General features: G+C 45.8%; 1 long non-coding RNA gene across 1 annotated transcript; it reads right to left on the reverse strand.

The window, feature by feature from the left end:
• Nucleotides 1–685: 685 nt before the first annotated feature.
• Nucleotides 686–7,666, reverse strand: LOC309713927. The gene is made up of 2 exons (XR_014278748.1): nt 4,970–7,666; nt 686–2,973 (listed from the first exon to the last, which is right to left on the reverse strand). It is a non-coding gene; the product is annotated as an uncharacterized lncRNA (long non-coding RNA).
• Between the last annotated feature and the right edge of the window lie 965 nt (nt 7,667–8,631).

Raw genomic sequence — 8,631 nt, forward strand, 5'->3', positions numbered from 1 at the left:
CCCGGACGCCCACCCCCAGACACAAAGAACCACCAACACACCGACACCTGAGGGAGTCCGCCACCGGCAGGGGAAGTGGTGGTGGGTGGAGATAGGCCTCCAAACCTTGGAGGGCCTGAGGTGTCCCCAGAGAGGTGGCATCTGATACCCAACCTGACATATAGACACAGACATACAGGCACACACAGACACAAACATCCATTCCCACCCTCATGCTCTCATATGCACTCACTCCACACTCAACCAACGTGGAGACAGACATAAAGAGACGCTGTACACACAATCACACTCCCCAAGCGTACTCTACAAACCGGGTCTAGGTATCCTTGCCCCTGGAGGGGGGAATTGCACCCAGACCCAGGTGGTGTTACCCTTTTCCCTGCGGTGGGGAGAGGCAGACCACCCCGACTCCGCAGCAGCAGGGAGGCCCCACACCCCAGACCGCAGTCGGACGGCCAACTCCTCCTGAAGGAAACGGTTTCCAGGGCCTAATCCGTGGATCGACTTCCTCCGAGGCGTGGACGTCTATCAGCAGAGAATGTACCTTCACCTATCAGCAGAGAATGTCCCTTAGTCTGTAACACAGTCAAATATATTCTCAAGTAATATTCAAGCATGCCATTCAGCGTGTTAGTACGAGCTCGGGAGCAGCTTGGGAGAACAAGAAAACAGAGACTGCTTTAGATTGTCTTCCCAAATTGACTCAACTTTATTCACAAGTACAACAGTTTATATAGAGGGTAAAATTCATGAGACAGCAGATTATCAGTTTAAACCAGTACAGACCAAGATAAGGGAGCGTCTTCCTGCCCTTGGGTGAAGAAGCATCCTTTGTGTAGTTTATCAGTTCAGCTACAATTGTGATTATCTCAGCGACATATTTTCAAGGCACAAAACGAAGAGTTCTTTCATTAGTGAAATCTGAAACAAACCATTTGGCCTTCAACAGGCGTCTAAAAGATTAAGAAACTAATGTAGCTGAGGGAGTGATCTCTTTGGTATTTCAACCTTGTACCAGCCTGTGATTCTCACACATCAATTCTTGGGTCAAAGAGAAAAACACTGAAACAAAGGGGCCTTATTGAATGACAGAGTTTTCCTGCATAATGTCACTATAAAACAATATCCAGTAAATGCTACCATGGTACTAAAATACCTAACAGTTCCCCTCTTTTATTATTTTTAAAAATAATAACTCAATAGAAAGGAAAAATCACAAATGTAATAAGATAATATAAAAAGCAAATCATAAAATGTAACTGGTCTGTCGAGCAGGCTTAATATCAAATAAAAATCCTAAGGTTAATGCAGTAGATATGATTAATAACCTAAATATATAAAAAACACAGTTCTTCAGTCGTCTCCTGGCCTGGTCCCAGGTTCGAGAGACCCCGTATAAGCGTCGTGTGATGACAATGGGCATTTCATTTTCTCCATTATCAGGATGGAATAAGTCTATCTTTATCAGGTTAGACATTGTGTGGTACTCTAGGCTTTCTGTTCCTGCTGGATGTTCGAGTACCTTGTTGTTGTTCTTTCAGGCGTTGTGTGTTAATCAGTGATTGTGTGTGTGTAGGTGGATTGGATCCGGGCGTTGGCTCGCCTGAGTCGTCATCTACTTGATCCGACGCCTTAGGTGGTTTGGTGGGGCTGGTCTTAACCCTGCTGGCATGAATCCACTGAGGTTGTCCATCTGTTAGGATGCTGGTTCTCGTCACTGCAAGTACAGTCTGGGGGCTGGAACACGTGCGGCCTCCCCGAATTTCCTTGGTTTTAGCGACTTCACCAACACCGCATCTCCTTGTCTCCACTGGTGGAACTGTGGAGGGGAAAGGCTGAGAGAGACAAACTTTCTGATAGTTATTATTCAGTGTTTCTACCAGGTTATGAACATAGTCAGACAATGCAGTGTCTATGTCCCCTTCCAATAGCGGTGCCCCTCTGGAGGCTGACCATGGTGTTGGAAACGGTCTTCCCATGATTATTTCAAATGGAGATAATTTGGTTGCTGCGGATGGAGTCATTCTAATCTCGCAGAGGATTTGAGGAAGTAATTTGACCCAGGTCATTCCTGTTTCTATCATTGCTTTAGTCAGGCGGTTTTTTATGGTCCTATTCATTCTTTCTACAACTCCTGAACTCTGAGGATGGTATGGCACATGATATTTCCAGTCTATTGCTAGAGTTTTAGCACACTTTTGAATTACTTCTGATGTGAATGAAGGTCCTCTATCACTGTTAATTTGGTGAGGTATTCCAAATCTGGGTATTATTTCATTGCACAACTTTTGACAGACTACTTCTGCAGTTTCTTTTGATGTTGGGTAAGCTTCTACCCATTTACTAAATTGGTCCACTATTACCAGTAAGTACTTGATGCTTCCTTGTGCTGGCATGTGTGTAAAATCAATTTGTAATGTATGAAATGGGAAATCTGGTTGTGGTAAATGCTGATGTTTTGCTTTTGGTTTTCCTACATTAGTTCGTGCACATGTTAGACAGGTTGCTAATATGCGTTTTACTGCGTGTGATGTTTTCTCGATTACAAATCTTGATTTTATTGCTCCTATTACCCCTCTTTGTCCGACATGACTCACACCGTGAAAATGGCGGACAAGGATTGGCAGTAGTGAAGATGGGAGGGCAATCAAACCCTCAAGGTTTTTGTATAAGCCGTCTCTGTTATCTAAGGTACAATCATTACTTTCCCAGTAAGTGTAATCTAAGGCAGAGGCCTGCTCTTGTATGAATTTTAGGTCAACATTTGCTTCTAAATAGTCTGGGAGTGTGACAAGTGGCAGCTGTAAAGGCAAAGATAATACTTCCCTTCTGGGTGGTTGCTGTGAGGCAGCAGCTGCTTTCGCGGTTACGTCTGCAAGAGCATTTCCCACTGCTTCGTCTGTGTCAGCCGTGCTGTGCCCCTTCGTTTTAACAACTGCAATTGCCGATGGCAGCTGTATAGCCTGCAAAAGTCTTTGAACAAGGTCAGAATTAGCGATCGATTTTCCATCAGCAGATCTAAATCCTCTTTGTCTCCACAATGTGCCAAAGTCATGCACCACACCGAATGCATAACGGCTATCAGTGTAAATTGTTACCCGCTTATCCACATGTAACTCACAGGCGCGTATTAAAGCCATGAGCTCTGCTTTTTGTGCTGAGTGAAATGGTAATGAGTGAGCCTCTAGTATGATGTCAGGCAATGTCACCACCGAATAGCCACAAAGAAATAAGTTGTCATTTGGTTTTGAACAGGACCCGTCCACATAAACAATGACTGAGTCTGGGATTGGTGTCTGCTCTAAGTCTGGGCGTGGTGCTGTGGATTCCTGTATACGTGTCATGCAGTCATGATCGTCAGGGTCGTCTGAACCATCCTGTCGGTCAGAGGAACACAGCATACGAATGAGTAAGTGTGCTGGCGAATTGGGTGTGCTGCTTGCTTTTATAGTGAGATTTGCTGTTGAAGTTAGTGTAGCTTCATAACCTGAGCGACGTTGTGCGGTCATGTGTTGTGTAGTTATGTTTGCTAGAATGGTCGTGACCTGGTGATTGGTGTGTAGAATAGTGTCATGTGAGAGTGTGAGCTTCTCGCAGTCCCTTATCATGATAGAGCAAGCTGCTACTGCTCTCAGGCAGGCCGGCATCCCCTGAACTACTGCTGGCAGCACCTTTGAGTAGAAGGCTACTGGACGGTAGCCACAGCCATGCTCTTGGGCCAATACACCTGCACAGGTTGTGCCGTTCTCTGTGACGTACAGGTGGAACGGTAAGTGGTAGTCAGGTAGACCCAAACAAGGGGCGGAGGTCAGCGCTCCCTGTAATGCATTGAAAGAGGCAGTCATTTCTGTGGACCACAGTATTCGAGGAGGCTTGTCTTTTTTGCAGCATTCACGCAGAATGTGGTCATGAAAAGAACAGTCTGGTATCCACTGTCTGCAATAGTTCACCATGCCTAGGAAAGACAGCATTTCTTTCTGTGTAGTGGGCTTAGGGACAGAGGTCACAGCTTTGACCCTGTCTGTAGTCATAGAACGTTGTCCGTGAGACAGTGTAAATCCCAAATATTGAACAGAAGTCTGACAGTACTGCATTTTCTTTGCTGATGCTTTGTGGCCAGTCTGTTGGAGGTGCTGGAGTAGCATGTGTGTAGCAGTTTGACATAGTTTTTCACTTTCAGCACAGAGGAGGAGATCATCTACATACTGGATCAGAGTACAGCCCTCTGGAGGAATGAAGCCGTCCAGGGTAGCACGTACCACCATTGAGAAAGCCGCAGGGCTGTCTACCATGCCTTGGGGTAAGCGAGTCCATGTGTACTGCTTATCTCTATGTGTAAAAGCAAATATCGGCTGTGTGTCTTTATGCACAGGTACTGAGAAAAAGGCGGAGCACAAATCCACCACAGTAAAATGTGTAGCTGTTGCTGGAATAGATGTCAGTATGCTGGGAACATCTGGGACAATAGGTGGCAGAGGCATAATGACTGCATTAACTTGCCTTAAGTCTTGTGTGAAACGCCATACGCCAGGTTTGTTAGGCTTTGGCACAGGATTGACAGGAGTGTTATATGGAGATACTGTGGGCTTTATTACTCCAGCTGTCAATAAATCTCCTATGATGATGTCTAAGGCTGCGGCTTTTTCAGCGGAAATGGGATATTGCTTGACATATACCGGCTTGTTGTTTTTCAGCTGAGCATGATAAGGTGTACAGTCAATAAATCCTACATCATTCTCACCTCTTGACCATAATGTCATGTTTTGATATTCAGCTGGCAATGTGACAGCAGAGATAGTACAGTGTATGGGGTAGGTTAGATCTATGTGTTGACATGGTGCAGTGATGTCATAGCCTATGTCTGAGTTATGTGACAAAACCACTGTTTGGCCTTCACTGGTGTGAGCAGTTATCATGTTGTTGAACAGTGTGAGAGAAACAAATATGTGGCTTCCAGGCATGGGGCTACCTGGTAACGGTGTTTGCACATGTTTTTGACACAGAGTGTGACGTGGGATACCAGTCAGATGGATATTGAGTTCATTCTCCGCTGAGGCGTCCAGCTGACACAGAGGATGTTCCTTCTCCATGGTGTCGGTGCATAGGGCAGAGAAAACATAGCTGTTATCAGTATCTGCAAACATTTCACCCTTTGTGTTAAATGAAATACACAAGTTCATTTTTGCCATTAAATCTCTGCCTAATAGATTCACAGGCGAGTTTGGAATAATTATGAATGGATGATATGTAATTTCATCTGGTTTTGGGCCCCAGCGTGTTTTTAGAGAATGAGTTTTGGGGCATTGCACTAGAGTTCCGTTTATTCCCATGGTGTTGATGCACACAGAGGAAACAGGCCCACTATAGAATTTTCCAGACAGTGAACTTTTAGTGGCTCCACTGTCAACTAAAAAGGAATAAGTCTTTTCACCTATCTCTATATCTAACATGGGCAAGCTTTCTGTGTTACGGGACAATTGCAAATGCAGCATCGTGTGTAGTGCTTCACACTGTCCCTCATCATCACCTGGGCCTCCCTATTGTCGGTCCAGTCTTTCGTTATCATATGGGTGGGGATTAAAATGTGGATTATAAGGTTGCTGCCTAAGTGCAAAGGGGCCATTATTTTGATGTGATTCCTGTCTGCGTTGCCAGTTACCTTGTCTGTAAGAGCTCTGCTGACGCCTAGTGGCAGGAGCTGGTCCTGTGTTTTGTGGTTGAGATCTACCTGCTGCTGATTTGCATTCCCTCCTCCAGTGTCCTATTATTCCACAATAAAAACATACGTCTCCACTCCTATCTCTCCTTCTGAAATTTCCCTGCTGCGCTTGTTGAGGGGGCGGGGCCCCTGCATACATCATTTTTTCACTTTCCTCTGAGCCTTCAACATCAAAATTCAACATCATCTTAACATTTTTAGCCTTCGTGCTGTTGGGGAAAAGATCTGCACCAGCTTTTGTTTTGACAAGTGTGATAAAGTTCTTTATTTTCATGTCATAGAGATTATCAGTGGCAGTCAGCTTCAATAGTTGTGAACATTCTGGATGAATATTGTTTAAGAATGTTGTTATGAAAATCTGATCATTTCCTCCTTCAGGCATGCATGCCTCATTAGTCCAGCAGTGTGTGAAACGTTTCATAAACACTAGAATGGATTCATCTGGCTTTTGCTTACACATGGTTACTGCATTTAAATCAATTTTATCTCTAGACATTGTGAGCAGAAATCTCTTTAGATTTTGAAAAAAGGCTGTGATTTTGTCATCATTTATCCACAAAAACGAGGTGGTGTTGGCTGCTTGGTCATTTTTAGGGTCTAGTTCCTCTACTTCTTCAATAAGCTGAGATTCAGTCACACCTGGGATTCGTTGACATAATATATATATCTATAATCAGGCCCACCCAAGTGGTGGTCCGCTATTTGTGATTTTATATTTTATTTTTTTCGGTTTTACAGTTAATTTTGATTTTTTATCGGACCCGTCTAAGGTCTTTGAATTATTCTGACCCATGGTCAGTGATTTCCAGAGGGGTTTAGACGCTTGAAGGATTTAAGTTAGTTTTTATTTTGCTGTGGCACACCTGAGGTTACTTGATTTTTTGCTAGCAATTTTATCTTTTTAGTGAGCAACTTCTCACTTTTTAACGAGCAACTTCTCGTTTTATGACCACAGGCAACTTCCTGTGTCCTTTCTGCTGGTGAGCAACTTCTTAGTTTATGACAGCAGGCAACTTCCTGTGTCCTTTCTGCTTTAATTTACAAAACAACAGGCAACTTCCTGTGTTTCTATGTGGGCCACTAAAGAAGGCTCCTCAGTGTATCCCACTTGTTACTATGTGGGCCACTGAAGAAGGCCTCGTCAGCGTATCCCGTTTCTATGTGGATCACTGAGAAAGGCATAACACAGTCTTATAAAATAAAAGACGAGTGCCTACCTTCGTCAGGATCCCACTTCTGACACCAAAATTGAAGGAAACGGTTTCCAGGGCCTAATCCGTGGATCGACTTCCTCCGAGGCGTGGACGTCTATCAGCAGAGAATGTACCTTCACCTATCAGCAGAGAATGTCCCTTAGTCTGTAACACAGTCAAATATATTCTCAAGTAATATTCAAGCATGCCATTCAGCGTGTTAGTACGAGCTCGGGAGCAGCTTGGGAGAACAAGAAAACAGAGACTGCTTTAGATTGTCTTCCCAAATTGACTCAACTTTATTCACAAGTACAACAGTTTATATAGAGGGTAAAATTCATGAGACAGCAGATTATCAGTTTAAACCAGTACAGACCAAGATAAGGGAGCGTCTTCCTGCCCTTGGGTGAAGAAGCATCCTTTGTGTAGTTTATCAGTTCAGCTACAATTGTGATTATCTCAGCGACATATTTTCAAGGCACAAAACGAAGAGTTCTTTCATTAGTGAAATCTGAAACAAACCATTTGGCCTTCAACAGGCGTCTAAAAGATTAAGAAACTAATGTAGCTGAGGGAGTGATCTCTTTGGTATTTCAACCTTGTACCAGCCTGTGATTCTCACACATCAATTCTTGGGTCAAAGAGAAAAACACTGAAACAAAGGGGCCTTATTGAATGACAGAGTTTTCCTGCATAATGTCACTATAAAACAATATCCAGTAAATGCTACCATGGTACTAAAATACCTAACACCTCCTACTAGCCCTCCCGCTCCAGCAGGCCGCAGAGAATGGGGGTGGGAGAAGACTCCAAACCTCCCTCCACCCGCTCATTGTAGTGTTGATGCATATGTGTTCTAAGGTGCAATTAAAACCCAGGAGGGCATGGAGCTACCTGCCAAGGAGCAGCAGGTAAGCGCATAGTCCCTCCTGCTAACCCTCAATGACTAAGTGTATTTAAAATTGAGAGGTGGGCAACGACGTCAGGGGTGAGGTATACACCCTGATGGTGATTTGGACTCCGTGATTGTGCCCACCCCCAAGATCCTATATGTATGTGTAATGAGAGTGTGAATAATGTGAATGTCTAAGTTGTGGGATAAAATTGAGGCAGAGGCAGCCAGAAGGGGACGGGGGGGGGGGGGTAGCCTCCTCTGCACCCTGGTGACATACCCCCACTCCAAGGCCCTGCATGTGTGGGTGGTTGTGGAGGAGCGGGAAGAGGGAGGCAGCTGGAGATGGGGAGGGAAGGAAGGGAGGGGCAGGTAACCCCTCCCTGGGGCCAGCTCCCCCGCTGACCCCAGTAGGCACTCCCACCCTCCGCGACCCGCCAGGGAAGGGGGGCCCAGGCCCATCAGACCGGGGCCCAGTGCAGTAGCGCCCCCCGGCTCCACAGAGCCCTGGACAGTCCACCCAACCCCACCACAGAGAAAACTGCACCCACCCCACCAACCACACATCTTCCAGACTACATAAGACGGTAAACGCCCAGGCTGAGATCTTCCTCCACCTCTCCTGTATCTCCCCCTCCTGCAGAGAGTTCCTGAGAGAAGAAAGCTCCTGCAAGATGTGACCATCCCCCCCACCAGTTGAAGAGCCCCCCAGGCGGCTCGATGCACCGGCGGCACCCTGCTCCAGGGCCGGGCCCCCATGCACCCACCCGCCCACAACCCCGGCAACACACCAACCAGGACCCGAGCCCCCGAGGCCCGGCCCGGGC

The sequence above is a fragment of the Aulonocara stuartgranti genome (assembly GCF_965226115.1).
Source record: "Aulonocara stuartgranti genome assembly, chromosome: 9".
Classification (NCBI taxonomy): domain Eukaryota; kingdom Metazoa; phylum Chordata; class Actinopteri; order Cichliformes; family Cichlidae; genus Aulonocara; species Aulonocara stuartgranti.